At 45.0% G+C, this 15281-nt stretch overlaps 1 protein-coding gene across 2 annotated transcripts in view; it reads left to right on the top strand.

Annotated features, from left to right (window-relative positions):
• The window catches only part of DHRSX (dehydrogenase/reductase X-linked), a 326527-nt gene that overhangs the window by 181305 nt on the left and 129941 nt on the right, over positions 1–15281 (top strand). The window lies entirely within an intron of this gene.

Genomic DNA, 15281 nt, shown 5'->3' with positions numbered 1-15281 from the left:
CAGGTGGGAGCTTTTGCAATAGGAGGAGGAGGGGCTGTGATAATGGGAGGAGGAGGGACTGGTAACAGAAGGAGAGACTGCTAACGGGAGGAGGGACTATGGTAACGGAAGGAGGAGGTCTATGGTAACAGATGGAGGGTCTATGGTAACAGAAGGAGGGACTATGGTAATGTGAGAAGGGGGGACTGGTAAAGGGGTCTATTGAAATGGCAGGAGGGACTATGGTAACAGGAGGGACTATAGTAATGGGAGGAGGGTCTATGGTAATGGAAGGAGGAGGGACTATGGTAACGGGAGGAGGAGGGTCTGGTAACAGAAGGAGAATATGGTAATGCAGGAGGGGGGACTATGGTAACGGAGGAGGGACTCCGGTAATGGAAGGAGGGACTATGGTAATGGCAGGAGGTGGGAGGGACTATAGTAATGGAAGGAGGAGGGTGTATGGTAACGGAGGAGGGACTATGGTAATGGTGGGGAGGGATTATGGTAATGGGGGATTATGGTAATAGGGGAGGAACTATTGTAACAAGAGGAGGAGGGACTTTGATAACGGGAAGAGGCGGTGCTAATGCAACCACTGGTGGACGTTGCCTACAGCACCATGAAGCACACCCTAGCCGTGACATCTGGGATGTCAGGCTAGCATACAATTTTCTTTGTATGGGCAGGCAGCATACAATTTTCTATTCTAGGGACGGGCTCGTGATGCTCGGAACAACCGTGATTGGGGTCGTTCGATGTGGGGTTCAGTCATGGATAGAAGCTGCCAAACCCTGTGGCTGCACAGCTAATTTTGAGCAGGTCCTAAGGAAGCGTTGCTTGATCTTCTGACGTTTGCTGCAGGTGGGGCTGGCCCAGCATCCCAGGGCCTGATAGGAAGGCGAGAAATCCAACCAAAATGTGATCACGTTAGATGGGAATTTTGTTCAGGTCAAGGAAGATGAGGAATTCAGTCCATCCCTGAAGAGGTAAATAAAGAATGTGAATTTGGAGGATGTGGCCAGCCTTGTCCTAGGTTGACTTGTAAGCATCTGTGAGTTATGAGGAAGGGAATTTTTTTTTTTTTTGGCAGTAAAGCCATTTTCTGGAAGACAAAGGCAGTGGGGAATTCTTAACCTTCACAGATTCCCAACAGCACAGTTGTGTGGAATGGTGGACTGATTGTGTCTCCGTAAAATAGCCCTCAGCTGGGCACGGTGGCTCAGCCTGTCATCCCAGCAGTTTGGGATGCTGAGGCGGGTGGATCACCTGAGGTCAGGACTTTGAGACCAGCCTGAGCAACATGGTGAAACCCCATCTCTACTAAAACTACAAAAATTAGTCGGGCGTGGTGGCGGGTGCCTGTAATCCCAGCTACTGGGGAGGCTGAGGCAGGAGAATTGCTTGAACCCAGGAGGCAGAGGTTGCAGTGAGCCGAGATCGCACCACTGTACTCCAGCCTTGGAGACAGAGTGAGACTCTGTTTCAAAAAATGTTTCAAAAAAAAAGCAAACGAAAAAGACGAACTGGGACTCCTCAAACAGGGAGAATGTTGCATTTGGAGACAAAACTCATGGTGTGCCATTCTGCAAGTGTCATTGTCAAAAGGTGAGCTTGGTTCATCTGTGCCCACTTGCAAGCTCTTTGGAGAGTGAGCAGGTTGAGAAGCATCTATTCTCAGTCATGAACCCGGAGCTCCTGCTGGAAAAGACAGCCTTGGGGTCTCTGTCCTGCAGGTTTCGATAGGAGAGTTTGGGCTGGGCACAGTGGCTCATGCCTGTAATCCCAGCACTTTGGAAGGCTAAGGCGGGCAGATCACTTCATGTCAGGAGTTTGAGACCAGCCTGAGCAACACGGTGAAACCCGTCTCTACTAAAATATAAAAATTAGCTGGGGCTGGGTGCTGTGGCTCACGCCTGTAATCCCAGCACTTTGGGAGGCGAAGTGGGTGGATTACTTGAGGTGAGGTGTTCGAGACCAGCCTGGCCAACATAGTGAAACCCTGTCTCTATCAAAAATACAAAAAATGAGCCCCAGCTAATTTTGTTGGTGCGAGCCTGTAGTCCCAGCTACTTAGGAGGCTGAGGCAGGGGAATCGTTTGAACCTGGGAGATGAAGGTTGCAGTGAGCTGAGATCGCGCCACTGCACTCCAGCCTGGGCGACAGGGCGAGACTCTGACTCCAAAAAAAAAAACCAAAAACTAAACACATAGGAGAGTCCCTTAGCCCCTCACGAATACTCCACACCCACATCTAGTCCAGCTGCATCTTGTTGACTCACAGGACATTAAGATAAGCCTGATTCAAATGAAGTTCTTCAAAATCAGAGTTCATTTGCTCATTTTCTTTTTCTCTCTCCACCAATTGGGGTGAGAGTTTCGCCTGAATCACAGTACCTGCTGTCTCCAGTTCTAATGTTGGTATCACCCATCTTCAGACAAGATTTCTTGTGTTATTTCCACATCAGCTTAACCACTGTCTCTCAACATGGAATGCTGGCTGCGGGGAAGTCTCAACCGCAGAAGCAAAGCTCTTAAACTCATTCAAAAGCCAAGCTCTTTCCCCCTTGGTAGGGTCATGAAGGCTCCTGAATGAAGGGTGTGGTAGCTTTGCTTCTATAGGGCGGAAATGAAACGCCCTGAAAATCAGAAGCCTTTCATTGGCTTTTAATTTACACAGAAGGCAACGTGTAGTTTCAAAATATTGTCTTTTATTATTTATTTACTTTTATTTATTTTTTTGAGATAGCGTCTTGCTCTTTCTCCCAGACTGGAGTGCAGGGGTGCCATCTCGGCTCACTGCAAGCTCCACCTCCTGGGTTATTTATTTTTTTGAGACAGAGTCTTGTTCTGTTGCCCAGGCTGGAGTTCAGTGGCATGATCTGGGCTCGCTGCAACCTCTGCCTCCCAGGTTCAAGTGATTCTCCTGCCTCAGCCTCCTGAGTAGCTGGGATTACAGGCACCTGCCACCGTGCTCGGCTAATTTTTGTATTTTTAGTAGAGATGGAGTTTTGACGTGTTGGCCAGGCTGGTCTTGAACTCCTAACCTCAAGTGATCCGCCCTCCTTGGCCTCTCAAACTGCTGGGATTACAGGCGTGAGCGTCCGCGCCTGGCCTCAAAATATTCTTAATGAGTAAATACCCGTGAGCATTTGAATACAACCATTTATCTTTTTCCTTGTTTAGCAATTGTTTGAACTTCAATGTGCCTCATAAAAACGTTTCATTATAAAACATTTCACACATTTGAAAGATGCAGAGAATAATTTGAACAGCATTTGTGTACCCACCATCCAGTTGTATCAAATCATAATGTTTTGCTAAATTAGTTTTAAATTATGTATGTGTCTGTGTGCCTGAGTGTACATGAAATAAGACATTTCAGATACTATTGTGCTCTTGAGTACGCCTCTCCAATTATTTTGTTATTACATAAAAAATGACTTTATAACTGGTCAATAGGAGACTTTAAAATATTATTTTCCATGCATCTTTGTCCTTGTTTATTTTCTCTAGAAAAGAAAAATGTATTTTCCCTGTTCTTATTTTCAATTCCCAAATGAAGTTTCAATGTAAAACTAATTATCTGATTATCTGAGAATGTAGCTTTGCTCTTTTGTTTTTTTTTTTGAGACAGAGTCTTGCTCTATCTCCCATGCTGGAGTGCAGTGGCACGAGCTTGGCTCACTGCATCCTCTGCCTCCCAGGTTCAAGCGATTCTCTTGCCGCAGCCTCCTGAGTTGCTGGGATTACAGGCACCTACCACCATGCCTGGCTAATTTTTGTATTTTTAGTAGAGACAGGATTTCACCATGTTGGTCAGGCTGGTCTTGAACTCCTGACTTTGTGATCCGCCCGCCTCGGCCTCCCAAAGTGCTGGGATTACAGGCATGAGCCACTGCGCCCGGCTAGAACATCTCTCTTTATTTGCTGAAGCCATGTGTGCTGTGAAGATTGCAGTTTTAGCCATTGTGGTTCCTCTTGAAAGGGGGCCCTGTATCTTCCTGATGGGGAGTGGCTTATCCGAAGCCTGGGGAATGGCTGGTGTTTGTGAAATGGCTGCATTCAGATGAGAAACCGCACATACACATCCTCACAAAGGCTCAGAGTCAACTTTCCAGGGGGCTGGGTTTTATTCTGGTGCAAAGGAGTGAGAATATTGCAGACACGAATGATCCATGGTGGCTCCTGCCTGTAATCCCAGCACTTTTGGGAGGCCGAGGCAGGAGCATCACTTGAGCCCAGGAATTTGAGACTAGCCTGGGCAACATAGCAAGATCTCGTCTCTACAGGAAAAAAAAAATTATCCGGGTATGATGGCATATGCTTCTGGTCCCAGCATCTCAAGATGCTGAGGCAGGAGGATTGCTTGAGACCAGGAGGTCAAGGCTGCAGTGAGCTGTGACTGGTCCACTGCTCTTCGGCCTGGCTGATGGAATGAGACAGTGTTACAGAAAAAAATCCAGGATGCAGCAAAGAACACTATCCTTTGTTTATTAACCCCTCTATCCTGGTTGTGTATCAGTGGTCACTTAAATATTAGGGGGTATAAAAATACAATTGCCAAAAATTACCTGAACTATTTTCTTTTTCTTTTTTTAATTTTTTTGAGATCGAGTTTTTTCTCTTGTTGCCCACGCTGGAGTTCAGTGGCGTGGTCTTGGCTCACCGTAACCTCCACCTCTGGGTTCAAGTGATTCTTCTGTGTCAGCCTCCTGAGTAGCTGGGATTATGGCCGTGCCCAGCCACGCCAGGCTAGTTTTGTATTTTTAGTAGAGATGGGGTTTCACTATGTTGGCCAGGCTGGTCTCAAACTCCTCACCTCAGATGATCTGCCCACCTCGGCCTCCCGAAGTGCTGGGATTAAAGGTGTGTGCCACCACACCCAGGCTTTTTTCTTATAAATATTTTCTCTGCTGCCATCAGCCGTCATAGGGGTGTGAACAGTTTCCTGCCTATTGTAAGGATTTAGAGAAGGGTTTGTGATGAGGCGGCCGTGTGGTGAAGAGATTCCCATTCAGGAAGGACACTGGGCAGAGGGTAGGATGTCATGTGAAGACAGCCTTCATTTCAGATGGGGAGAGGGGGTTCATAGAACGCTAGTGTTCAGTGAACTGTTCCTAGAACTAGTTCATAGGTAGGTATACATGTGCCATGGTGGTTTGCTGCACCTATCAACCCGTCATCTAGGTTTTAAGCCCCGCATGCATTAGGTACTTGTCCTAATGTTCTCCCTCCCCTTGTCCCCAACCCCCTGACAGGCCCCGGTGTTCGTAGAGCTGTAGTGTCCACCTGCTGCTCATCCAAGGCAGCCACCCTTTGCTATGGTTGAGTGTCTTGGGAGCCATAGGCAGCCCTGAGCTACCTCAGGTTAAAGATGCCATACCTATGAACGCAAGTGAGGATTTACCCATTTCAGTGCATTTTGAGGAAATCTCACTTCCATCTTCAGAGCTTGGTAGCCCCAATGTAAAATTTTAAGAAGTAAAGAGATTGTTAAGTTCGCATATTCTGAGAGGTGATATGAGGACAGGCTCTTAGGATGAAGTCTAGGCATACAGGAGAAAGAAGTAAAGATCAAAGTAAAGTGGCATGAAAAAGGCCAAAACCTGGCCAGGTGCAGTGGCTCACACCTGTAATCCCAGCACTTTGGGAGGCCAAGGTGGGTGGATCATTTGTGGTCAGGAGTTTGAGACCAGCCTGGCCAACATGGTGAAACCCTGCCTCTACTAAAAATATAAAAATTAGCCAGGCATGGTGGTGGGTGCCTGCAGTCATAGCTACTAGGGAGGCTGAGGCAGGAGAATTTATTTAATTTCCTTGTAGATTCTGGACATTAGACCTTTGTCAGATGAATAGATTGCAAAAACTTTCTCCCATTCTGTAGGTTGCCTGTTTGATGATAGTTTGTTTTGCTGTGCAGAAGCTCTTTAGTTTAATTAGATCTCATTTGTCAATTTTTGAGGCAGGCATTTTTATTACCCCTAATTTCATAAATGAGGAAATGACAGACAGATAGATATGCCAATTGTCCTTGAGGAGGCAAAATTTTGCTCAGTTGAAAACCACTGTGATATAGATAGATGATGGATAGATATTAGACAGAAAATAGCTAGATAGATGATAGATAATAGCTAGATAGATAGTAATGGTCAATGATAGATTGTGATCAATGATAGGTGATAGATGATAGATGACAAACAAATGATCAATGGTCAATAGATGATAGGTAGATGATAGACAGTAGAGAGTAGATAAACAGATGCTATATAATGATCTAAGGTGATAAGTACTTGTTAGATGATAATGGTAAATAGATAAATGATGGTAGATAAGTAGATAATAGATGATAAATGGTAAATAGATAAATGATAGATGGTAGATAAGTAGGTGATAGGTGGTAAATAGGTCGATAGATGTTCTATAAATAGTTGATAGATAAATGGTAGGTGATAGATGATAGGAAGCCAGTTGGATGATAGGCACACAGACAAATGGATCACATTTGCATACAATCTGTCATGCTAAGGCAGGCTTCGTCAACCTTGGCAGTATGTCCATCTGGAGCTGGATGATTGTCTGCGGTGGGGCCATGCTGTGGACTGTAGGGTGTTGAGCAGGATCCCTGGGCTCCACCCACTTGACATGGATGTACCCACTGTACCCCCCACCGCGGTTATAACAACCAAAAATACCTCCAGACATTTCTATATGTTCCTGGGGGAGGGGGAAACAAAAAGGCCTCCAGTGGAAAACCACCAATGTAGCTCCCTATAGAGGCCAGCCCAGTTCTGTGGACCTAAGAGCAGTATGCTCTCTGAGGCTCTGGAAAGGGACTCCCAGCCTCGCTTCTTGAGGAGAACTTAGACATCCTACATAGCATTATGATTCCCCTCAAAACATGGCTGTGCTGTGGATCAGGGGTCTCCTCCCCTATCTCCTCCATCCCACCCAGCCCTCTCCTTTCACCTCAGTCCCCCTGTGTTGAGTGTGGAAATATCTCTGTGCCCAGGATCCTGGGCCGGTTTTGTGGTGGGGATTCTTCTCCCACGGCTCCATCATGCATGTTCCCTCATCTCCTTCGATGCTGATGTGTTATTTTTCATAAAACAGTGATAAAATGGCAGCATGATATCATAGAACAGTGATAAAATGGCGGCATCATATCATAGAACAGTGATAAAATGGCAGCATGATATAGAACAGTGATAAAATGGCGGCATGATATAGAACAGTGATAAAATGGAGGCATGATATTGAACAGTGATAAAGTGGCGGCGTGATATAGAACAGTGTTAATGTGGCAGCATGACATAGAACAGTGATAAATGGCGGCATATATAGAACAGTGATAAAATGGAGGCATGATATAGAACAGTGATAAAGTGGCGGCATGATATCACAGAACAGTGATAAAATGGCAGCATGATACCATAGAAGAGTGATAAAATGGCGGCATGATATCATAGGACTGATAAAATGGCGGCATGATATAGAACAGTGATAAAATGGCGGCATGATATCATAGAACAGTGATAAAATGGCAGCATGATACCATAGAAGAGTGATAAAATGGGCAGAATAAACATGATAAATGGCCATATAGAAAGTGATAAAATGGAGGCATGTTATCATAGAAGAATGATAAAATGGGCATGATATCATAGAACAGTGATAAAATGGCAGCATGATACCATAGAAGAGTGATAAAATGGTGGCATGATAGGACAGTGATAAAATGGTGGCATGATATAGAACTGATAAAATGGAGGCATGATATCATAGAAGAGTGATAAAATGGAGGCATGATATCATAGAACAGTGAGAAAATGGTGGCATATCATAGAACAGTGATAAAATGGTGGCATGATACCATAGAACAATGATAAAATGGCGGCATGATCTCAAGGCTTGGGATTAGACACCCAGAAATGGGAGCACCTGTGGTTGGATGGAGTTATTGATCCATCCTTCTCCAGTGTTCAACTCCTCCACCTATGCTCATATCACTTATAAGGGAGACCTGGCCAGGCATGGTGGCTCACGCCCGCAATCCCAGCACTTTGGGAGGCTGTGGTGGGCAGATCACGAGGTCAGGATTTCGAGGCTAGCCTGGCCAACATGGTGAAACCCCGTCTCTACTAAAAATACAAAAATTATTGGGGTATGGTGGGGGGCGCCTGTAATCCCAGCTACTCGGGAGGCTGAGGCACGAGAATGGCTTGAACCCGGTAAACGGAGATTGCAGTGAGCCAAGATCACACCACTGCACTCCAAGCTGGTCAACAGAGCCAGACTCTGTGTCTCAAAGACAAACAAAAACAAGGTAGACCTTATGGGTCTTTCCCTGGGAGCCTTCCATAGAGTGGTTGTTGCTACAGACAGCAGGGATATGAGACAAACCATCTAAGCCTCTGAAATACGAGTCTTGAAAATGGCTGCGGACAAGGAAAATCAATGAAATAACAGTGACACCAGCACCCCACCATCTCTAGGACTCTTAAAAGTTCTTAGCCTGTAGCCTGTTTTCCAATCCACTCCAGCCTTCCTTTTCTTTGAATTTGAAAACGAACTTTGAAATTCCTTTTATTGACGAGAAAATGTCGCTGTGTTTATTTTAAAGTATTAACCACTGGTATCAAGAATGCACGGGCACTGGCCATCACCTCTGCTCATGGAGTGCCATCTTTCTTTTTAAATATGTGGTGGCCGTTGGCATTGTTAACTGAAGCACGTGTTGTATATCCACGTGTCTCCTTGGGAAGCAAATTAAAGGACTAATTGAAGAAAGAATTAGAAACACTGAATCCACAGAAACGCAGCCACACTGTAATTAATTTTTGAAGAAAAGAAAATGAAATGCTTGCTGATGGGGAACCTCTCCAGCATGTTCATTAGATATTTGCATTTTCTGCCTATTCCATTAAAAGTACCTCTAATCAGACAGTCAATCAACAGTGCTTATCCAGACATCTTTTTAGAATTTGAATCGTGCCACGTTCTGTATAGGAGTGAGACCTTACCACAAAAACAGGGTAGGGCTTGCTGTGTGCTCAGAAGGACACATTAACCAGGCTGAACTGATGGAACTCCGGCTCTCTGTATCCTTCTTTGTCCCTCTTAATACTTGGGCAGATCCCCCCTCATTAAAAATTCAATCATTAATACCAATAAGAAAATTGAGGGGTTTCAAAGAACCTCAATAAACCACAGATTTAGGTCTTTATAAGACTTTGGTAAGCAGCTGTGGATTCTATAGTTTGTACCGATCATAAGTTATGATGATCATTATAGCATGACTGATAGCGTTTTAAAAAGTTTTGTTGGTCCGGGTGCGGTGGCTCATGCCTGTAATCCTAGCACTTTGGGAGGCCGAGGTGGGTGTATCACAAAGTCAGGAGTTTGAGACTAGCCTGACCAACATGGTGAAATGCCATCTCTACTAAAAATACAAAAATTGGGTGTGGTGGCACGTGCCTGTAATCTCAGCTACTGAGGAGGGTGAGGCAGGAGAATCGCTTGAACCCGGGAGGCGGAGGTTGCGGTGAGCCGAGATCGCGCCACTGTACTCCAGCCTGGGCGACAGAGTGAAAACTCCATCTCACAAACAAACTTTTATGATAATGTGTATGGAAAGTGTCCCCTCTTGAAATGTTGCATTTTCTCTAACCAAAGCCAACGCTCCAGCCAGCCAGTAGGTAGCGGCCAGTAGGAGCTGTCAGAACCGGTTGCTCTTATCATCACTAAACATACAAAGAGGGAAAAGCCATTTCCTCATTCCCCAGATTCCAGCTCCATCCTTCCTCTGAAAGCATCACGCCATTTCTCGCTCCGGATATGTATTTGGTGTTCAGTCATTCAACCGTGACATGTCTAACGTTGGCAGTGAGGGGGCAGAATTCGAAGTCCTTGCCATTCCAGGAAAAGGAAGCCGTGTTCCCTGTCTAAGCATCTGCCCACATCGGGCCATGTCTCGCTACCAACTCCACCAAGAGAGCAGTGAGTGACAAAAGCAAGGATGTTCTTACTAAACTTGGTGATAACCTGGCTCCATTACCGTCCTAGATTAATGACCCTTCAGTCATTCCAGGGTGGATATTGATACCCAAGAAACGGTGGGTGATGTGTATTTTTTTTTTTTTTTTTTGAGACAGTCTTGCTCTGTTGCCCAGGCTGGAGTGCGGTGACGCGATCTCGGCTCACTGCAATCTCTGGTCCCGGGTTCAAGCTATTCTCCTGCCTCAGCCTCCCGAGTAGCCGGGATTACAGGCACGCACCACCACACCTGGCTCATTTTTGTATTTTTAGTAGAGACACGGTTTCACCATGTTGGTCAGGCTGGTCTTGAACTCCTGACCTTGTGATCCGCCTGCCTCGGCCTCCCAAAGTGCTGGGATTACAGGTGTGAGCCACTGTGCCTGGCCCCATTATAACCCTCTTGGATAGTCCATCCTTCACTCTTGCTAAATGTTTAATGAGATGTTGAATAAATGTTAATATGCTTTATATCTTTTTTTTTTTTTTTTGCTTCTGTGGCACTTTTCTTTTTGCTGTGGGTGGCAATGGTGAGTTCTTTTGCACCCAGGGAAGCTTCATGCCTCATCACCCCAACCTTCTGGAAATTTTGTTTCTTATAGTTCAAACTTTCATAATTTTTAAAAACCTTTTTTAAGTTCAGGGATACAGGTGCAAGTTTGTTACATGGGTAAAGTCGTGTCATGGGGGTTTGTTGTATGATTATTTCATCACCCAGGTATTAAGCCCAGTACCCATTAGTTATTTTCCTGATCCTATCCCTCCTCCCACCCTCTGATAGGCCTCAGTGAATGCTGTTCCCCTCTCTGTGTCCATGTGTTCTCATCATTTAGCTCTCACTGATAAGTGAGAACATGTAGTATTTGGTTTTGCTGTTCCTACATTAGTTTGCTGAGGATAATCGCCTCCAGCTCCATCCATGTTTCTGCAAAGGACATGATCTTGTTCTTGTTTATGGCTGCATAGTATTCCATGGTGTCTATGTACCGTATTTTCTTTTTCTTTCTTTTTTTTTTTTTTGATATGGAGTCTTGCTGTGTCACCCAGGCTGCTGGAGTGCAGTGGTGCAACCTCAGCTCACTTAAATTCCTCAGCCTCAGCTCGCTGCACCCTTGAAAATTCCTCTATCTCAGCTTCCCAAGTAGCTGGGATTACAGGTGCATGCCCCCAAGCCCAGCTAATTTTTTTGTATTTTTAGTCGAGACTGGGTTTCACCATGTTGGCCAGACTGGTCTCGAACTTCTGACCTTGTGATCCACCCGCCTTGGCCTCCCAAAGTGCTGGAATTACAGGCGTGAGCCACCGCACCTGGCCTATGTACCATATATTCTTTATTCAGTCTACCACTGATGGGCATTTAGATTGATCTCATGTCTTTGCTATTGTGAAAAGTGCTGCCATGAACATACAGGTGCATGTGTCTTTAAGATAGAATGATTGATATTCCTTGGGGTATATACCCAGGAATGGGATTGCTGAGTTGAATGATATTTCTGTTTTTAGGTCTTTGAGGAAGGGTCACACTGCCTTACACAATGTTGGAACTAATTTACAGTCCCACCAGCAGTGTCTAGGTGTTCCTTTTTGTCTGCCACCTTGCCAGCATCTGTTGTTTGAGGTTTTAGTCATAGCCTTTCTGACTGGTGTGAGATGGTATCTCATTCTGGTTTTGATTTGCGTGTCTCTAACGATCAGTGATGTTGAATGTTTTTTCATATGCTTGTCGGCTGGATGTATGTCTTTTTTTTTTGAGACAGAGTCTCACTGTCCCCCAGGCTGGAGAGCGGTGGAGCGATCTTGGCTCACTGCAACCTCTGCTTCCCGGGTTCATGCCATTCTCCTGCCTCAGCCTCCCGAGTAGCTTTGGTTTTTAAGACTTTAGTTACATGCACTTTTTCAGAAATCAAGGTATGCATCACCAAAGCACGTCTGTCTTTCCAACCTGGATTTAAATTCGCCGCTTACTAACTAAGGAATATTGTGCCATTTAGTTAACTTCTCTAAGCCTCATTTTCCTCATCTATGAAATGGGAAGAATAGTAAGATCTACCTCAGAAGAATGTTGCAAAGGTTAAACAAGGTAATCAATTATTTAGTAATATGGCTCCCACACATCAAGCCCTCAACCCTGCCACCATGCCTGGCTAATTTTTTGTATGTTTAGTAGAGACGGGGTTTCACCGTGTTAGCCAGGATGGTCTCGATCTCCTGACCTCGTGATACGCCTGCCGTAGCCTCCCAAAGTGCTGGGATGACAGGCGTGAGCCACCGCGCCCGGCCAGCTGCGTGTATATCTTCTTTTGAAAAGTGTCTGTTCATGTCCTTTGCCTGACGTGGCAAAGGGTTTGCTTTCAGTGGGATTTCTTTCGTTTTTGTGGGGTTTTTTTTGTAAATTTGTTTAAGTTCCTTATAAATTCTGGATATTAAACCTTTGTCGGATGCATAGTTGGCAGATACTTTCTCTCATTCTATAGGTTGTTCACTCTGTTGATAGTTTCCTTGGCTGCGCAGAAGCTCTTTGAAACTTAGGTAACTTTAAACCAAGTGTGAGCTAACTCCGTTTCTCCATTGAGTAACTTCAGAAATTAAGTTAGAACGACAGGTTCTGCCTCTTGAAGACAAAGTAGCAGAACCCTAACCCTCCACCACATGCTATCACTTGGTTCTGGTTGGTGTTTTGAGGATTCTTTTTGTCCCAGTAATTTGTTTTTTGAAATAAGCGTCTTGTAAATAGGATGTTTTCCTCAAGAGTTACCCCGTTTTGACTATGGTAGCCACACCCCAGTGATGTACATGTGTTTCTCTGTTTTCCATTTAATAACCACCATTATGTAGGTGAATCCTTGATCTGACACACAGCGCCTGTGTTTCCCTATGAATGGGTTAGTGATTTGCGTGGAAATCTCAGCTTGCCGTAGTATGTGTGTCTGGGCACAGTTTTAGAGAAACAAGCAATGGTTCTTTTTTTTTTTTTTTAAATTTCCTGAGTCCCAAAGTGTTTGAGACAAATCTCGTTTTCCCACATCGGGTCTAGAGTTATTTGTTGAGATCCTTTGTCATTCAGGACTCTGTAGCTGTTTCTTTATTCCTTACTGAAATCTCACATTGATGAAGAGCTCTTTCCACCTGATTTGCTTTTCCATTGACAGATGTCCTTTTTCTCCCTCCCTTGATGCTTTTAGGATTTTCTCTTGATCTTTGAAGCGCCACAGTTTTATCAGAATGAGGTTGATGGACATATGGGCATTTAAAAATAAATTGTATGGCTTACTATACGTCTTATAATGAGAGATCTGGGTTTTTATCTCAGGGATTTTTTTTTTCTTTGCATGAAACCTTTCCATTTACAATTCCCCCTTGAAAATCATGGGGGTTAGGGACACCAACCCCTCACACAGTCAAAAATCCTTGTGTAACTTTTTTTTTTTCTTTTTTGAGACAGAGTTTCACTTTTGTTGCCGGGGCCAGAGTGAAATGGCGTGATCTCGGCTCACTGCAACCTCCGCCTCCTGGATTCAAGCAATTTTCCTGCTTCAGCCTCCTGAGTAGCTGGGATTACAGGCACCCGCCACCACGCCTGGCTAATTTTTGTATTTTCAGTAGAGACGGGGTTTTACCATCTTGTTCAGGCTGGTCTTGAACTTGTGACCTCAGGTGATCCACCCACCTCAGCCTCCCAAAGTGCTGAGATTACAGTTGTGAGCTACCACGCCTGGCCCATGTGTACCTTTTGATTCTCCGAAAACTTAACTACTAATAGCCTACTGTTTACAGGCACCCTCGCCAATAACATAAACAGGTGATTCAGTCATTCATATTTTCTATGTTCTATGTATTGCATACTGTATGCTTAGACTAAAGGAAGCTAGAGAAGAAAACGTTACCAAGAGAATCATAAGAAAGAGAAACTCTATTTACTATTCCTCAAGGGGAAAGGGATCATCCTCGTCATCTTCACATCGAGGAGGCTGAGGAGGAAGAGGAGAGGGTGGTCTGGCTTTCTCAGGGGTGGCAGAGGCGGAAGAAAATCCACATCTAAGTGACCTGTACAGTCCAAACCTGTGAAGGATCAACCGTGTTTCTGTGTCTCTTTCTCCCAGTCTCAACTGGTTTCCATCTCTTTCATGTTCTTTTCTCCAATCACTTCATGTCATCATCTTTTTCTTCTACATTCTGCATGCTTCCACAAGCCCACCCTCTGCACCATGACATGATTCTCCACATTTTTTTTTTTTTTTTCTTTTTTTGAGACAGAGTCTTGCTGTGTCACCCAGGCTGGAGTGCAGTGGCATGATCACGGCTCACTGCAACCTCCACCTCCCAGGTTTAAACGATTCTCCTGCCTCAGCCTCCCGAGTAGCTGGGATTACAGGTGCCCGCCACCACACCCGGCTGTATTTTGTATTTTTAGTATGACAGGATTTCACCACGTTGGCCTGCCTGGTCTCGAACTCCCGGCTTCAGTTGATCTGCCTGCCTCGGCCTCCCAAAGTTCTGGGATTACAGGTGCACACCACCACACCCGGCTAATTATTGTATTTTTTTTTTTTTTTTTTGAGATGGAGTCTTGCACTTGTTGCCCAGGGTGGAGTGCAATGGTGCAATCTTGGCTCACTGCAAACTCCACCTCCTGGGTTCAAGCGATTCTCCTACCTTAGCCTCCCTAGTAGCTGGACTACATGCACCTGCCACCACTCCTGGCCACATTTTGTATTTTTAGAGATGGGGTTTCACCATGTTGGCCCGGGTGGTCTCAAACTCCTGACTTCAGATGATCCGCCCACCTCAACCTCCCAAAGTGCTGGGATTACAGGCGGGAGCCACCACACCCAGCTGATTCTCCTCATTCTTGATTCTGAACTTCCCTCTGTCTAGTATTGTCCGGGGTTTTCTAGGATGTGATGTTATATCTCCTACTCGTTTCCGGCACCCTTCTTACTATGTTACCACATTAACCCTTTTGTTAAATGTTTAACATTTTTGTGCTCTGACTTATTTTTTATCTGATATATTAGGTTGGTGCAAAAGTAATTGCTGTTTTTGCCATTAAAAGTAATGAAAGTCTTTTTTTTTTTTTTAGATGGGGTCTCGCTCTTGTCACCCAGGCAGGAATGCAGTGGCACCATCTTGGCTCCCTGCAACCTTAGCCTCCCAGCTTGAAGACATCGTCCCGCCTCAGCCTCCCAAGTAGCTGGGACGACAGGCATGCACCACAATGCATAGCTAATTTTTGTATTTTTTGTAGAAACAGGGTCTCACTATGTTGCT

The sequence above is a fragment of the Nomascus leucogenys genome, chromosome X (genome assembly GCF_006542625.1).
Source record: "Nomascus leucogenys isolate Asia chromosome X, Asia_NLE_v1, whole genome shotgun sequence".
Classification (NCBI taxonomy): Eukaryota; Metazoa; Chordata; class Mammalia; order Primates; family Hylobatidae; genus Nomascus; species Nomascus leucogenys.
This window is presented reverse-complemented; position numbering and strand designations above follow the sequence as displayed.